Source organism: Nicotiana tabacum, chromosome 1 (genome assembly GCF_000715075.1).
Source record: "Nicotiana tabacum cultivar K326 chromosome 1, ASM71507v2, whole genome shotgun sequence".
In the NCBI taxonomy this organism is placed as follows: domain Eukaryota; kingdom Viridiplantae; phylum Streptophyta; class Magnoliopsida; order Solanales; family Solanaceae; genus Nicotiana; species Nicotiana tabacum.
This window is the reverse complement of record NC_134080.1, coordinates 6,026,798-6,046,419: the sequence shown is the minus strand read 5'-3', so window position 1 is coordinate 6,046,419 and position 19,622 is coordinate 6,026,798.

Genomic DNA, 19,622 nt, shown 5'->3' with positions numbered 1-19,622 from the left:
CATCTGTTATAACATATTAAGTTACACTGATAATATTAAAAAATTATATTGTCAATGTATATATGCGTGTACTACTATATGTGTTGTAGAAAGGATTTTCATCCCGTAAAGGATATTTGGTATTTTATTTTAATTTGTAGTAGTATGTAATGGTTCAAATATACACTATTTCTTCTCTAATTGGATAATAACTAACTACCTTGGTTTCTGTAATAGATAAGATTAGAACATACAATTTTATATCATGTAGATCAATGAATCTTGTAAATTATATCCAAGAATTCGCATGTATTTAGGGTATGCATAAATTTTAAAATATCAATCACTTTTCTTGTATTTTGGATAACAACGATGAATATTACCATTAATAACAAATAAAACAAAATCTAAGAAGCACCTAATTCCACTGTCACCTTCCAGGCAGAATGCGATGGGAGTTAAATATCAAGAGAACAAACTAATTACACATTAATGATTGCAAAAGACCTCAATATTTGTTAGTTTTTACCTTTCTCCAAGATTGATGTTAGAATTAGGGGTCCTAAAATCTTAACGTTTTGATTTGACCCCATAAGCGGGACCAAATATATTGCCGCCAGAAACAAAACCTCTTATAGAATTTTCTAATTGTGCTATAGAACTACTAGAAAGAGATTCTTTGGGGCACCGCTTGGGATGGGAATGGCTCATCAGATTGGTTGGTAAAGCTTGTGTTCCAGATCCATAAAGACTACACGAGAATAGAGCCATTTCTCTTCATTCACTTGGTATCAGATCTGTTTTAAATGAATCATTTACCCTTCGACGGGAACTATATGGGAGTCATCAGCCTGTTATCCACGGCGTACCTTTGATCCGTTGAGCGAGAGTTCTTCCACACAAGCTTTTGGGTAATGAACACAAAGTTAAATGAGTTTTGGGTAACAAAAAAAAGAAAAGTGACTTTTGGGTAATGAACACAAAGTTGAATGACCGCCTATGAAATTTATGTTGAAGAGTGATTCAAACACAAAGTTGAATGACTTTTACATAACAAAAGAAAGAAAAATGACTTTTAGGTAATGAACACAAAATTGAATGACCGCCTATGAAATTTATATTGAAGAGTGATTCAAAACTTTACTGTGTAGTAAATTGGGAATGGATAGTTTGGTTGAACTAGTCTTTTGGTTTCTGTTAAGTAGTTTCCTTTATTTACTCAAATCAAGTTAGCTTTGCTAATAAAGTACAGTAGTAGGTTACATGTCCCAGATATTAGGTCTGTTTTGTTTCTTTCAGCCTATATATATGTGGGCATATGTTGTTATCTATTCAAGTCAAACAATATTAAAAACAAAGTTGACAACTTTAAGTTCCTTTCTTCTCTGTTTCTGCTAATTTTCTACTCTTTGCCCAACAAATTTGGTATCAGAGTCATTGTGGTATTGTGGGCATTTGAGCGAACAGCTTGGGTTCATTGGGTATTGAGTGATATTTTTTTTTCTTTTTTGGGTCTTTCAGGGAAACACTAGAGAAACAGAGGTACAAAGTTACTTTGGCTTTTAAAAGAAAAAAAAACTATATAACAATGGCAGCACTAGCTAGATTTTCTTCTACTCAACCACTTATACCCATTTTTAATGGTGAGAAATATGTGTGGTGGAGTGATGATAGGCTATAACTGCGTATTTTAGTCGCTTATTACACTCTAATTTACTGTACTTTAATTGAGTTTGAGCTTTAATCGCTAGTGTTTTGCATTAAATATGTGTTTTATGCTTTGTAGGAGTGCTTCTGATCTATGTAGGCATTATGAAATGAATTCAAGTGATTTGGAGCTTTGAAGTATGAGTAAAAGCCCAATACATTAAGCCGGGATCGTGTTCGGAGGTCGTGTACCAAGTCCGGATGTTAAAAGAGGACGAAATAAGTTCACTCTGAGAAAATTACACTGCCGCGCCACATGGGACGCCGCAGGGTGCGACGTAGCAGTGTAAAATGCTGCCTGATGCGAAAAGTTGAGGCTGCTGATAATTTCCATTAGCGTGCCGCATGGTGCGACGCGGTTGTACAAAATTTATAGAGCCAGAGTCCTATTTCGTGCAGGAGAAGGTGTTTTCGTTTGGGCCCGACCCTACTTGGTATATATACATGGAAAAACGTTACTTTGAAGATATCTAACAGACTTTTGACAGATCTTAGACCTAGGGACACACTTTAGACGTGGAGGAAGACAAACCACGCTTGGAGGAGGCTTCCCAATTTTTCTTCTCTTCTCTTCCTTTAATTTCATAGTTTATTAGTTCTAGAGTTTTGGGTGTTACATGAACGTTGTAGTTTGAAGCTTAGATTGTTCCTATTATTTTATCATATTGGTTTATTTATTCAATCTTGCGCTTAATTATTTAATTTCTTGATCACCAATTGAATACTATCTACGAATCTAGGATTGAACTCGGGAGAGGGAATTCTAGATTGCATATAAGATTGGGTAGAGCAAGATCTTAACTCTTAGGGAGGGCGGATTTGCAGTTAGGATAGGAATATACCTAATCGCCTTGCTTGGTTACTATACAGGAATTATTAATGCGTTCTTGTTAATTCTAATTCCATAGGAATATAGGCGTTAGGTTAGCTTGAATAAGCGAGTTGTACTTCGAGAGAAGTCTACGAGCAATATTAACCCTGTCAACCAATAAACCAGATAAATTAAGTAGATGATTTAAGTGGAAAACTCAATGGGATTGTTAGCTAACCCATAACTCTAGAATATTCACCCACATTGAATTCGTCGTTAAGCTTGTCGTTGTTTTCTTTGATCTCTTAATTTGTTACTTTCGATTAATTTTAGTAAAATATTCATACTTTAGGATTTGCTTGAATAGATTAATTGTTGGGTTTAATTTAGTTGATAGTTAATCACAAGTCCTTGTGGGTACGATATCTGGATTTACAATCCTATATTACTTGTCGACCACGTATACTTGCGTGTGCATTTGGGAGCAACATGGAGCATCAAGGTGAAGACATTGCTCAAATCGTAGGAGCTATGGGACTTGGTGGAGTATGGGTTCATAGAAATATTTGAACCCAACGAAAAAGAGGAGGAGAATCTGAAAGAAATCAAGAAGAAAGATGCCAAGGTGTTGTTTATTCTTCAACAAGCAGTCCATGAGACTATTTTCTCATGGATTGCAGCAGCAACCACATCGAAAGAGGCATGGTCAATCTTACAAAAAAAAAATTCAAGGTGATTCAAAGGTCATGGCAGTGAAGTTGCAATCACTAAGGCGTAACTTTGAAACCTTGATGATGAAGAATGGTGAATCAGTTGCTGATTTTTTGTCCTGAATTAGCAATAGTCGGTCAAATGCGTTCCTATGGTGAGCAGATTTCAAACGAAACAATCGTTGCTAAAATTTTGAGAAGTTTGACATCAAAATTTGATCATGTTGTTGCTGCCATAGAGGAAGCAAAAGATCTATTAGTTCTTTCTGTTGATGAATTGATGAGATCTCTTCAAGCTCATGAGGTGAGAATCCATCGATCGATAGAGAAGAATGAAGATAAGGCATTCCAAGTAAAAGACACAACCACCAAATATGGAGAAAATGATTGTCCAACAAGAAGAGGTCGAGGAAGAGGAGGATTTCGCGGTGGTCGAGGTCGTGGTCACGGTTATGGAAGAGGCAGAGGAAGGAATGATGGATACAGGCAGTCCAATAAACAAGGTAACACAAAGAATGGCATTCAATGTCATCATTGCAAGCGATACGGGCATATAAAGGCTGATTGTTGGTATAAAGACCAGAAAATGAATTTTGCAGTAACAGAAAATGAGGAAGACAATTATCTTTTTATGGCTTGTATTGATACCGACCATAGGCCAAACGACTTATGGTTTGTGGACAGCGGTTGTTCGAATCACATGACTAGTACCAAATCCTTGTTCAATGAGCTTGACGAGACAAAAAAGATAAAGGTGCAGCTTGGCAACAAAGGGGAGATGCAAGTTGAGGGAAAAGGCACAATAGAAGTTGACGCTAGCCATGGCAAAGTAAAAAAGTTGGATAATGTTAAATTTGTACCTGATTTAGGATACAATTTGTTGAGCGTTGGACAACTAATGACTAGTGAATATTCTCTTTTATTTGATGATGGTGCTTGTGTTATTACAAATAAAATGTCAGGCAAAAAGGTTTATATCAACATGACTCCGAACAAGATGTTTCCGTTGGATATTTCTAACATGGAAAAATTTTGCTCTCGCAGCAAGTGTGGAGAACGACTCAAAGCTATGGCATTTGAGGTATGGGCATCTCAATATCAAAGGTCTGAAACTGCTAAGTGATAAAAGTATGGTTCTTGGACTACCAAAAATTGGCTTTCTTGATTTATGTGAAGGATGTATTTATGGAAAACAAACCAGGAAATCTTTTCCCATCGGAAAATCATGGAGAGCTTCTAAATGCTTAGAATTAATACGTGCTGACTTATGTGGCCCTATGCAAATTAAGTCTTTAGGTGCGAGTCGTTATTTCTTGTTCTTTACTGACGATTATAGTCGCATGAGTTGGGTGTACTTTCTGAAAAACAAGTTAGAAACATTTGAGAAGTTTCAAAAATTTAAGGCTTTGGTGGAGAATCAAAGTAGCTACAGTATTAAAGTTCTTCGCACATATAGAGGAGGAGAGTTCATGTCCAATGAATTTAATTTATTTTGTGAAGAAAATGGCATCTATAGGGAGTTAACAACTCCTTATACTCCAGAGCAGAATGATGTCGCTGAGCGAAAGAACCGTACCATTGTAGAAATGACAAGAAGTATGCTACAAGCAAAAGGACTCACAAATGAGTTCTGCAGAAGCTGTGGCAACATCTGTTTACTTGCTGAATCTGTCACCAACAAGGGCTGTTATGAACAGAACTCCTTATGAAGCTTGGCATGAAAGGAGATCAAATGAATCTTGTAAATTATATCCAAGAATTCGCCTGTATTTAGGGTATGCATAAATTTTAAAATATCAATCACTTTTCTTTTATTTTGGGTAACAACGATGAATATTACTATTAATAACAAATAAAACAAAATCTAAGAAGCACCTAATTCCACTGTCACCTTCCAGGCAGAATTCGATGGGAGTTGAACATCAAGAGAACAAACTAATTACACATTTGATGATTGCAAAAGACCTCTACATTTTTTTTAGTTTTTACTTTTTTCCTAGATTGAAGTTAGAATTAGGAGTCCTAAAATCTTAACGTTTTGATTTGACCCCATAAGCAGGACCAAACATGTTGCCGCCAGAAACAAAACCCTCTATAGAATCTTCTAATTGTGCTAGAACTACTAGAAAGAGATTCTTTGGGGCATCACTTGGGATGGGAATGGCTCATCATATTGGGTTGGCTTGGCTTGGCTGGTAAAGCTTGTGTTCGAGATCAATAAAGACTACACAAGAATAGAGTCATGTCTCTTCATTCACTTGGTATCAGATATGTTCTAAATGAATTATTTACCCTTCGACGGGAACCATATGAGAGTCATCAGCCTGTTATCCCCGACGTACCTTTGATCCGTTGAGCGAGAGCCCTTCCACACAAGCCTTTGGGCAATGAACATAAAATTGAATGATTTTTGTGTAACAAAACAACAAAAAGTAACTTTTGGGTAATAAATACAAAGTTGAATGACTTTTACATAACAAAAGAAAGAAAATTAACTTTTGGTTAATAAATGCAAAGTTAAATGACCACCCATAAAATTTAGTCTTCTTATCTATAAGATTGTATGTGTTATGATGAATATCACATTATGGTTGATGTCTACTCTTCTTCCATGATCTTCATCTAAAATGCTTAATGACATATTCAATGACATAATTTGTATGTTCAATGACATATTCCATGACATATTTTCTTCACTTTTTATGCATATATAAAGGCCTTGTAATAGATAGGAAAAAGACACAATTGAAGAAGAAAATCTCTTCATTCTCTCTATCTCTATTTCTTGTTCAAGTTTTACTAAATTGCTTTTATTTTATAACACGTTATCAGCACGAAGCTCTAATTTTATTCTTAACTCCAGCTAAGTTGAGCCATATTTTATTGAGGTATGTATCATTATAATCATTTTATTTATGGCAGTACATATATCATATGCTTAATTCTTACAACCTAAATTTTTCTTTGCAATTTTTGATAATTTACATCATTCATGTTGTTGTTCCCTTTTTCATATTTTTGTTTATCATGTTGTTTTTCACACCTGACACAATACCATTAAAAAAATGTATGCATATGTATGTAGTGTATACATTATCTAGTCACTGCAACTAATAAAACGTTAAATTCTATTAACATATATATATATATATATATCAATAATATAAAGTGAAATGAAACAATATATAGTTTCTATTTTATGGCATGAATAAAATAAAATAGTAGATTGCTAACATGATATAGCTTTATTTTCATTTCTTTTACCTTAATCGATTCGTTTCATTAATTGTTTATTATTATAATTATTTCTCTAACTTATTCATCTTTTATGATAGTTTTCACTATGTCAAATTTATCAAAACTTGAATTTGTGGCACTTGACATCACCGGGAAGAACTATTTATCATGGGTCCTTGATGCTGGAATTCACCTCGACGCTAAAGGTCTTGGAAATACGATTATACAAGGAAATGAAGCATCAAATCAGGATAAAGCGAAAGCCATGATTTTCCTTCGCCATCATTTACATGAAGGGTTAAAAACTGAATATTTAACAGTAAAAGATCCACTTGAATTATGGATTAATTTGAAGGATCGATATGACCACCTAAAACTTACGGTATTACCAAAAGCTCGGTATGAGTGGATACATTTAAGGTTGCAAGACTTTAAAACTGTAAGTGAGTATAATTCTGCTATCTTTAAAGTAAGTTCTCTACTAAAATTATGTGGAGACACTATCACAGATGAGGACTTATTGGAAAAAATATTTTCTACTTTTCACGCTTCAAATGTGGTGCTACAACAACAATACCGTGAAAAAGGTTTTAAGAAATATTCTGAGTTAATCACATGCCTACTTGTGGCTGAGCAGAATAATACTCTATTAATGAAAAATCATGAAGCCCGTCCTACTGGGTCAGCTCCATTTCCGGAAGTGAATGTTGTATCAACATATGATAAGTTTGAAAGAAAACAAAATAATTACCGTGGTCGTGGACATGGTCATAAACGTGGACGTGGCAGGGGGTGAAACAATTATCGTCATTATGGTGGAAATAAATTGGAGAACAATAAGGGTTCTCAAATTAATCATTCAAAAGGTAAAGCTAGTATGTGTCACCGATGTGGTATGAGAGGTCATTGGGCGCGCATTTGTCGTACGCCAGAACATTTTGTCAAACTTTATCAAGCCTCCTTCAAGAAAAAAGAAAATAATGTGGAGGCACACTTGACCTTTCAAAATAATAATGATGAAGCAGGTCCCTCAAATAAATATGATTCTAAGGCACATCATGCATATAAAGATGATGATTTTGAAGGCCTAACAAATATTACTCATTTAGAAGTTGGAGACTTCTTTGAGGATATTGACTAAAGAATGAATCATCTTACTGAGGAATGAAGTTATAAAAGTTGTTATGTTTATGTTTGCAACTAGTTTATTTTTTTCTTGAGTGTATTTTACTAATGCATCATGTATTGCTAGTTTCTATATTTCTAATGTATTTCTTAATGTTTTTTTTGCTTGTCTTTCATATTTCTTATGATGTATTATTTATCTTTTTTATGAAGAATATGGAAATTCCACAGTCTTCAGTTGGACTCAAGATTAATAAAGATGATATATGTCTTTTGGATAGTGCTACAACACACACTATTTTAAAAGATAAGAGATATTTCTCTTATTTGGTAATGAAAGAAGCGAATGTTAATACAATATCCGGTAGTACAAGATTAATTGAAGGTTCTGGAAGAGCCAATTTATTACTACCAGGAGAAACAAATTTGGCTATTGATGAAGCACTATATTGTAGTAAATCTCAAAGAAACTTATTAAGTTTCAAAGATATTCGCCAAAATGGCTATCATATTGAGACTACAAATGATAAAAAGATTGAATATCTTTATATTACTACAATAACGTCCGGTAAGAAATATGTGCTTGAAATGTTACCCGCTTTTTCCTCCGGCTTATACTACACAAGTATTAGCAGGATTGAAACATATGCCGTAGTAAACAAGAAGTTTACTAAACAAGATAATTTTATTATTTGGAATGACCGGTTGGGCCATCCTGGTTCTAATATGATGCGTAAAATAATTGAGAATTCACATGGACATGCAATGAAGAATCAGAAAATTCTTCAATTTAAGGAATTCTCTTGTGCTGCATGTTCTCAAGAAAAATTAATTATTAGACCATCAACTATTAAAGTTAGGATGGAATCCCCTGCATTTCTGGAACGTATACAAGGTGATATATGTGGGCCCATTCACCCTCCATGTGGACCATTCAAATATTATATGGTTTTGATAGATGCATCTACAAGATGGTCACATGTGTGCTTACTATCAACTCGCAATATGGCATTTGCGAGATTGTTGGCTCAAATAATAAAGCTAAGAGCACAATTTCCAGATTATGCAATTAAGACAATCCGTCTTGATAATGCTGGTGAGTTTACATCCCAAGCCTTTAATGATTATTGTATTTCAACTGGGATAACAATTGAGCATCCGGTTGCTCATGTTCATACACAAAATGGTCTAGCAGAATCATTGATCAAACGCCTCCAATTAATTGCTAGACCAATGCTTATGAGAACAAAACTTCCCATTTCAGTATGGGGTCATGCTATTTTGCACGCAACATCACTTGTGCGGATAAGGCCCACAAGTTATCATAAAGTCTCCCCATTACAATTGGCTTTTGGTTAGGAGCCAAATATTTCTCATCTTAGGATCTTTGGTTGTGCGATATATGTTCCAATTGCTCCACCACAACGCACAAAGATGGGTCCTCAAAGAAGGTTGGGGATATATGTTGGATATGAATCTGCTTCAATTATAAAATATCTAGAACCGATGACTGGAGATTTATTTACGGCAAGATTTTCTGATTGCCATTTTGATGAATCAGTATATCCAACATTAGGGGGAGAAAATAAGCAGCTGAAAAAAAATATAGATTGGAATGCATTATCACTGTCTCATTTAGATCCTCGAACAAATCAATGTGAACAAGAGGTTCAAAAGATTATTCATATGCAAAATATTGCAAATCAATTGCCAGATGCATTCACTGACCTACCAAGGGTGACCAAGTCACATATTCCAGCTGCTAATGCACCAATTCGAGTTGATATCCCGGCAGGACAATTAATTAAAGCAAATGAGTCTAAGCCATGCTTGAAACGTGGTAGACCAATCGGTTCTAAAGATAAAAATCCTCGAAGAAGAAAAGGAGCAAATGATCAAAGTGAACATAACACGGAGGTAGTGGCTCAAGAAGAGCCCCAAGACGTAACAAATGATAAGACCTTAGGGGAGGTCCAGGTACCTGAAAATAATGAAAATGAAGATATATCAATAAGTTACGTCTCAACCGGGAAAAGATGGAACCGAAATAATGTTGTTATCGATAACATTTTTGCTTATAATGTTGTTGTTGAAATAATGCAACAAGATGAGGATCTTGAACCAAAATCTGTCAATGAATGTAGACAGAGAAATGATTGGCCAAAATGGAAAGACACTATCCAGGCAGAGTTAACTTCACTTGGAAAACGTGAAGTCTTCGGACCCATAGTTCGAACACCTGAAGGCATAAAGCCAGTAGGGTATAAATGAGTTTTTGTGCGGAAACGAAATGATAAAAATGAAGTCGTTAGATATAAAGCACGACTTGTGGCACAAGGGTTTTCCCAAAGGCCTGGAATTGATTATATGGAGACATATTCTCCTGTAGTGGATGCTATCACCTTCAAGTATCTCATAAATATGGCAGTGCAAGAAAAACTTGATATGCATCTAATGGATGTTGTTACAGCCTATTTGTATGGATCATTAGACAACGAAATTTTTATGAAAGTACCTGAGGGATTTAAAGTGCCAGAAGCATATAAAAGTTTTCGAGAAACTTGTTCAATAAAGCTTCAGAAATCTTTATACGGATTGAAACAATCAGGTCGTATGTGGTACAATCGCCTGAGTGAATACCTGTTGAAAGAAGGGTACAAGAATGATCCAATTTGTCCTTGTGTCTTTATAAAAAGGTCTGGATCTGAATTTGTTATAATCGCTGTGTATGTTGATGATTTAAATATCATTGGAACTCCTGGGGAGCTTCCAAAAACAGTAGACTGTTTGAAGAAAGAATTTGAAATGAAAGATCTTGGAAAGACAAAATTTTGTCTTGGTCTACAAATTGAGTATATGAAAGATGGAATATTTGTCCATCAATCAACATACACCGAAAAGATTTTAAAGCGATTCTATATGGATAAAGCACATCCATTGAGTACCCCGATGGTTGTGAGATCACTTGATATAAAGAAAGATCCATTCCGACCTCATGAAAATGATGAAGAGCTTCTTGGTGCCGAAGTACCATATCTTAGTGCAATTGGGGCATTAATGTATCTTGCCAATAATTCCCGACCAGATATAGCTTTCTCAGTAAGTTTATTGGCAAGATTTAGTACTTCGCCAACACAAAGACACTGGAATGGTATTAAACATATATTCAGATACCTCCAAGGGACCATTGATATGGGTTTATTTTATTCAAACGAATCCAAGCCATCATTGATTGGTTATGCAGATGCAGGATATTTGTCTAATCCACACAAAGGTCGATCTCAGACAGGCTATTTATTTACAAGTGGAGGTACAGCCATATCATGGCGTTCGACAAAACAAACTATGGTTGCTACTTCTTCAAATCATGCAGAGATAATAGCCATTCACGAAGCAAGTCGAGAATGCGTTTGGTTAAGATCAATAACTCAACACATTCAGCAAACATGTGGTTTTTCTTCGAAAGAGAATATTCCAACAATATTGTATGAAGACAATGCTGCATGCATAGCTCAATTGAAAGGAGGATATATCAAAGGAGATAGAACAAAACACATTTCACCAAAATTCTTTTTCACTCATGATCTTCAGAAGAATGGTGAAATAGATGTACAACAAGTTCGTTCAAGTGATAATTTGGCTGATCTGTTCACTAAGGCATTACCAACCTCAATATTTGAAAAGCTGATATATAAGATTGGAATGCGTCGTCTTCGAGACATTAAGTGATTTTTCATCAGGGGGAGTAACTATACGCTGCACTCTTTTCCTTAACCAAAGTTTTGTCCCACTGGGTTTTCCTGGTAAGGTTTTTAATGAGGCAGCAAGCAATACATATCATAAATAACTATGTACATCCCAATATTTTTTTAGAGAGTTTTTAACAAGGCACATTATCTATGGACATCCAAGGGGGAGTGTTATGATGAATATCACATTATGGTGGATGTCTACTCTTCTTCCATGATCTTCATCTAAAATGCTTAATGACATATTCAATGACATAATTTGTATGTTCAATGACATATTCCATGACATATTTTCTTCACTTTTTATGCCTATATAAAGGCCTTGTAATAGATAGGAAAAAGACACAATTGAAGAAGAAAATCTCTTCATTCTCTCTATCTCTATTTCTTGTTCAAGTTTTACTAAATTGCTTTTATTTTATAACAGTATGGAATAAATAAATAGTTGCACTCGCTCCATAACTGACTTCCTCTAGAAACTTGTAGTCGTTTGGATTCATCGAGTAGCCTTTTGTGACGTCCAGTCAATTCTCTTTTCTGATTATTACTCTTGTTTATGTTTATGAATGCAGCTAGAGATAGAGCAAAATTCTTTTGGAAAAAAAGGAGGCAAAATTGTGAGATTGTAATTTTTCTACATTAATAATCATAAATAAGTTAAATAAATTGTTAGAAAACAAATTAAAATATACGAGAAGCAAGTGTAATATGATAAATAATAAGGAAAATTAACGATACGAAATGCAACCTGGAAGGAGGGTTATTAAATTATTCCAAAGGAAAAATAATAGAAAATGGAGAGGCGTCTGGGTCCTTACTATCCCTATGTAGGTCAGGCTAATAAATAACACCCGATGGACCCTCTATGTTTTGCATTAACACCTACTAAGCTAATACAATTAGATGGAAATATATAGTATTAACCTCTGTTTTAAAAGGCAGAATTGAGACTCGTCCGGGGCGGAGCACTCGTAAAACGCTCTTGGGGTTATGTGTGTGGCTTAGTTCCGTGAGACTTGCGCCTCGGTCGGGGCTTACGCCCCGAACACGCCCAATGCCCACCTAATAGAACTTTATGCAATTGTATGTAACTAACCGTGTAAATCCTCAAATTTTCTTAATAAATCGTTGACTATTCAAAGTTACTTTTTTCTTAATCATAAATCATTAAGTTGAGAGTCTTTTATGTCATAATTAAAATAAAAATTATTGTACATTATCCATTAAGACTGGTATGGTAGTTAATTTTAAATAAATCTTTCATTTAAAAAGTATTTATTTACTAACTTTTGTTATGTCTTTACTATATAATAGTCCATAATTTTTTTATAATTTTGTGTCTAAATATTATCTTTTTTACGTTTACGAGATACAATACTTATTAATTCAATAGCCCGGTATTAGCTAGTAACTGTTTACAAATAATTAGTTATCATGGTATTGTATGGTGAATTATGTTACTTTATTAACTTGTTGAAATTTAAAAACAAATGATGCTAGAGAATCATATTGAAATTGTGAATTATGTTTTTATATTAATTCTCTTTCAAATAGAAAATATATTAAATAAAAGGAGTATTTTAAGAAAACTATCAAATTATAATATCAAAATTCTTTCAAGATTCATTACTCCTTAAGAGATACATATAAGATTTCGTATCGAATACATTACTTTTGATATTTGAGTTGTAATGACGTTACAACTAATTTGCATATTATGATATATGTCATACTTTTTGTATATATTATTCATAGTTGAATTATACTTTATAAATATTTTAAATAGCTTATTTGTTATAATTTTGTGATTTTAATATAATTTTTATAAATATTTTTTATTTTATATTATTTTAAAATTCTTAAAATTGATAAAATTTAAAGATTTGTGGGACTAACGCCTCATGTATCAGGACTTACGCCTCGCCTCGTCAAAGGTAAAATGTCTCGCCTCACGCCCTCGTCTTTAAAACATTGACATTAATTAAATCACTAGATAAAGTAAGGACCTTTATACAATTGCTCAAAATTGTATAGTAGAAACTTATTTGCAATGAAATTAGTTTTTTGCTTTATTTATAACTAACACTATGTCCTTGTTAATATAGGTTTGGATAACTAACACGTGTCCTTGTTAATTTTTAAAGGATGAGAATTTAATATACACATAGTATTTAGTGGGTATCATTTTGCACAAATTTTAGCTTTCCTCTATTTAAGAAACTAATCTTACCATCTATATATATATATTAAAGCAAAGAAGTGTGCCTTCTCATTTAGTCAAGTGGTAAGTTATTAGAAATTCAAGTGGCAACCTATTAAAATTACATATGACAACTTAATTTATTAAAACTTAATTTTATTAAAATATAAGTTGTAACAGCCAGATTTTTTGGCCTATCAAATAACTGGGGAATCCCAAATGTATAGGCCTCTATTCTGTAAAATTACTATATTTAGCTGATTGGAGTACTATATACTCGTAGTATGTAGTGATAATACCTCTATATTTATCTTTATAATGAGTTAAGATAGGGGTGTTACTTTTATCTTTCAATTCAATTTTTTTATGGTCTGAACCTTATTAATTAAAATAGGGTAGTTGGTTATATCATTATAAGACTATTATTCTTTCTTTCCATTCAGATTCAAAATAATCTTATTTACTATCTTTTCATTTAAATTAAAAAAATTATGTTTTAATTTTAAATTAAATTAAATATTATTATAAATATTATCCTAAGTTGTCAAATTTATAGTAGCATGCCACTGCCCACTTAACTTAGCCACAATGCAAATTATTCCTTTAATATGTATAATATATATAAATATAAATATAGATTGATTTTCAACATTCAGTTTACTGATTGGTGAAGAAAATGCTCTATCACCTAAGCAAAATTTTCCTTTATTAATCACCATATAAGTTGATGCTTCAATTTATATTTTATGTCTTCTGTTATCACTACTAATATAATATAAATCTTAATTTCATATTTGTTATACTTAAATTTATTGAATTAACGTCTTAGACACACGGAGAAGTGAACATTGTTGATCACCTAAGGTAGTTACGAAAGTTAAGTTTTGATCCAACAATTCGGTAATTATGAATATGGGTTCGAACCTAGATTTTTTTAGTCTTATTTCTAGTAACAAACATGTTTTTGTTTTTTCTGTTGTTTCTGTTGGGAACTAAAATTTCAAAAAACTCTTTCTCATTATTTAGAACAATTCGCCTCACTCGTTGAGCCTCTCGTTTGACTTGGAACATTTATGTGTTGATTAGCTTTCCTAATTAATTAATCAATCAATTCAATTTTAACTTTCTTTCCATTCAGATTCAAAAGAATCTTATTTGCTATCTTTCTATTTAAATTAAAGAAATATTATCTTTCAATTTAAATTAAATACTATAATAAATATTTTCCTAAATTGCCAAGTGGCTTTATATTAGCTTGAATTGGAACATTTATGTGTTGATTAGCTTTCCTAATTAATTAATCAATCAATTCAAATTTAACTTTCTTTCCATTCAGATTCAAAAGAATCTTATTTACTATCTTTCTATTTAAATTAAAGAAATATTATCTTTCAATTTAAATTAAATACTATAATAAATATTGTCCTAAATTGCCAAGTGGTTTTATATTAGTTTGTCACTTGGCTTAACCACAATGCAAACTACGAAGTTTGCCTTCTCATTTAGCTAAGTGGCAAGTTATTAGAAATCCAAGTTGCAACCTATTAAAATTACACATGGCAACTTAATTTTATTAAAATGCAAGTTGTAACAGCCAAATTTTTCGGCCTATCAAATAACTGGAGAATTCCAAATGTATAGGCCTCTATTGTGTAAAATTACTATATTTAATAATAAAATATTACTAAATAAACGTATGAGTAAATTTCGGGATACCAATTTATAACAAAACTGGGTCACACCCTCCAAAGACAAATAATGCATATCCCATTTTCTTCGCTTCCTCATTAAAGCTGATCTCATTGATTTTCTCTAAATGAATAACGCGTAATATTGGGAATTTCAAAAATCTTAAACATAAGCCTTTTGATCTGTTCCGCAATTTTGTTGGATTGGGATACAGAAGGAGAAGAGGAGACATTCAAATGTGAAATTAATTTGACATTCTTAGAAATTCTGATGATTTTTTCGGTTGTTTTTTCTCATCTTTTTCTCCCGAGAATGACGTTGACGCCATTAAATGCAAGAATACCTTTTAAGTTCCAGCGAAGACAATTTTCAATTGTTGTATCTTTTGCCATGACAATTAATAAAAGTCAAGGCCAGTCATTGTCTCATGTGGGATTATTTTTGAAGAAGCCAGTATTTACTCATGGATAACTATATGTTGCTCTTTCACGCGTGACGAGTAAAAAAGGGTTGAAGATTTTAGTTTATGATGATGATGGCCAAATAACGAATGAAGCTAGAAATGTGGTGTATAAAGAAGTTCTCCGTAATTTGGTTTGAGATGAATCTAGACATGATGGAATTATCAGGTATTTACTATTTTCTTTTCTAATATATATATATATATATATATATGTCACTGTTGTTTTGGCAGGGGAAGATGAAACTAGGTTCAGCAACACAACAGAGGATATCAAGATATCTTCATAACTGCAATTTTTGAGTTATTACATTCTGTTAGGGGTTTGAGAAGTACTAGCTCTATGTATAGAAAGTTAATTCAATAGTTTCTCTGGGGAGAACTACCGTGCAACTCCAATGTGTGTTAACTTCTGTTAGCGCTAAGTATAACCAAAATACTTAATCATGTAAATATCTTAAAGCTATGTTGCACTCTCAATTATTTTTGTTGTTCATGTTATTTTACATTGCTAAAAAGACTTCTTTTACTTTTCCCATTATATAAATATGCCCCAAATATTTTCTTTATTATCTGCTTAGTGAAATATTATGTCGGGATTATCTGTTGTTTGTTGTTACTATTATAAGTTTTGATTGAAAAATGGTTGTATTGATATACTTTTTTAATCTTTTACTGGATATGATTGATAATTTAGTTGTTGTGTATAGGTTATGGTTGAAGGTTTTTCTATTTTTGTTGTTAAGATATAGGTTTTGAGTGAAATGCTATTCTGTTTGTAACAGACCACTATGAGGGGTTGGAGGACGTGTGATGTGGAGTTTCAGCCATACTTTGTGCTTGGTGACTTATGGGAGTCTTTTAGAGAATGGAGTGCATATGGAGCTGGAGTTCCATTGGTGTTGAATGAAGGTGATAGCGTAGTAAAAAAAATTATATTTTTATATATAGCGCCATAATACCTGGCGCTATACAGTAACAGTAACGGCATCGTTAATGTATAGCGTCAGGTATTGTGGCGCTATACTGTAAAATCTGACACGCCCAGGTATAGCGCCACAATACTCGGCGCTATACATACATCATTAATGTATAGCGTCAGGTATAGTGGCGCTATACATACATATTTTATATCCCCTCCGTCTTCCATGTCGATTCATCCTCCATTATTTTAACGAGTCCGGAACCAAAATGTGGTTCTTTTGAACTCAAACTACACAAATAGGTGGTAAAAAAATTATATTTTTATATATAGCGCCATAATACCTGGCGCTATACAGTAACAGTAACGGCACCGTTAATGTATAGCGCCAGGTATTGTGGCGCTATATTGTAAAATCTGACACGCCCAGGTATAGCGTCACAATACCTAGCGCTATACATACATCATTAATGTATAGCGCAAGGTATAGTAGCACTATACTTCTTTTTCCTGGCCCCATCAATAATTTCTTACTTCAATAATTCAAAAGCGTATAGTGCCAACTTTTGGGGCATTGTACCTATATAAAAAAAAATCCCGGCTAGCCATTTCCTATATAAAGAGGTTAGGATTGTATAGAAATTCATTCAAAAAAAATTTTAACTCTTGTTGAAACGTTTATTGTTCTTAAATTCTCCAGCATTTTTTCATTATGTCTGAAGAGTGTAGAATAAGAGTTCATTATATTGTGGGGGAAGGGGGTAAGGTTGTGATAGAGAATAACTCCATGGGCTACAGTTTACCTGCTCGGTGTCATGTCAATTTGCCACTTACAATAGAGTATGATAAATTGATATCGTTGTTATGCAAAAAACTGAGTGTGAGGAAACGTTCAGTGATACTTAAAGTAACCGGAAGATATCCGTATTCCGTCACTCCGCAAGGAGTTGCTTTTTACTCGGAGTTTAACATCGACGATGATGAAACTTTGAGTGATTTTCTGAGGACTCCGGACGAATGCCGGGAATTTATTGTAATCACAATGTTGGAGATGTACGTGAAGGTCGAAGACGTTCCAAAAAACGAGGTTGTGCGTAGTAGAGATAACCCCCAGTCATCGAGTGGTTATTCTGGAGCAGTTTTTGTCGGACAGGTTCCGAATGAAAGAGTTTTCCTTGATTTAAACTTATCACTGCCGGCGAATGAGCATCGAGAAAATAATTTATACCTTGCTTTCCATAATTCACAAGACGAGTGGTAAACTTCAATTTTCATTTGTGTTAATTATGTATATTTTTGGCGTATTGAATTTGTATTAACGCTCATATATTTAATAGGGGGTACCGGCCGGATATGAATTTTACAAGTGGCCCATCCGGTAGTCATCACTTAATTGAAAACGTCCATCATGAAATTTCATCATATTACAACTTGTAAGTGAAGTGATATAGCCATATGGAAATCATTTATTAATTCAGTAGCTTATATTTTTGTTGGTTGTGCAGTGAAAACGAACAAGTTGAACCACCCGTACTCACTCAATTGACCGAAAACAACGTATTACATCAGGATCTGGCAGATGCACAGAGTGAGGAACAGAACAGTGATTATGATAACAATGCCGATGAAACCAAAGACGAGACACCCTTTTTTCGTGAGGATGGTGATGAGCAGGATGAGGAGGAAGGACCTGATTTGAAGAGAGACCCCCCTAGACGAAGAGTGTATGAGTCCGAAGTGCCGTTTTATTCAAGGGAGATTCCTTACATTGATAACTTGCCAACCGTGCTGGATGTGGAAGCTCTCACAAGGGATTTTGATGAAATTCGGACAGCAATGTGGGATGAGTCTAGACCAATGGTGCTTGCAAAGGGGATGCTTTTTCCTGATAAAACGCGCTTAAGCAGGGCTTGTAAAATGCACAACGTAAAAGAGTGTCGTGAGATGCAGGTATGGGAGTCAAGTCCGATGGTATACAAGGTTGTTTGCCGTAGGTGGTTTTGGCCATGTAATTGGATGTTGCGTGCGACCAAGAAGAAGACAGGTATGTGGAAAGTAGGTAAATACATTCTCACTCACACATGCGAAATGGACACATTCAACGGGAATTACTTCAACTTGGATATTGACTTGATTTCTCTTGTACTTATTCCACACATCGAAGCGTCCATAAGGTATACAATCAAAGAGTTCATTACATCAGTCTATCAGGAATATGGCCATACCATTATGAAAAGAAAGGCATTTCTCGGGCGTAAACGAGCGTTTGAAATTGTCTACGGTAATTGGGATAAGTCATTTGCATCTCTGCCAAAGTACATGGCCGCACTGCAACACTTTAACCCCGGGACAGTTATTGAATGGAAGATTGAGCAGAGTCTGGGAACACCAGAATACATATTCAATTACGTGTTCTGGGCGTTTAAGCCAGTAATTGATGGTTTTCGCATTGCCGGCCAGTAATATCCATAGACGGAACTCATGTCTATGGAAAGTACGATATCAAACTATTGATAGTTGTGGTAGTGGATGCTAATGGACAGATATTTCCTCTAGATTTTGTTGTTTATGCCAATGAAAGCAGAGATGTGGACACTGTTTTTGAACCACCTGAAAGAGCACGTTGTCAAACAACGTTTAGGTATTCGTCTAATATCTGATCGGCACGGTAGTATATTTAGTTCTGTGGAGAACTTGCCTGCATGGAAAGAACCTTATGCATACCACTGTTACTGTGTGAGGCACTTTAAGGCCAATTTCCAGAAGGCGCATCCCAACAAGGATCTACATGATTTGATGTGGATGGCAGCAACAGACCACCAACAGCATAAATTCCGGAGGCATATGGATTCTATCAGGCAAGAAGACGAGGCAGCCTATCGTTGGTTAATGCGACATGACCCTGAAAAGTGGACGTTGCATGCGGATTGTGGGAGACGATGGGGAATTCTTACTACAAACGTATCATAGTCCTTCAACGGGTTATTAAAGTTGGCAAGAGGATTGCCTGTCATAGCCATGGTGCGGATGTCG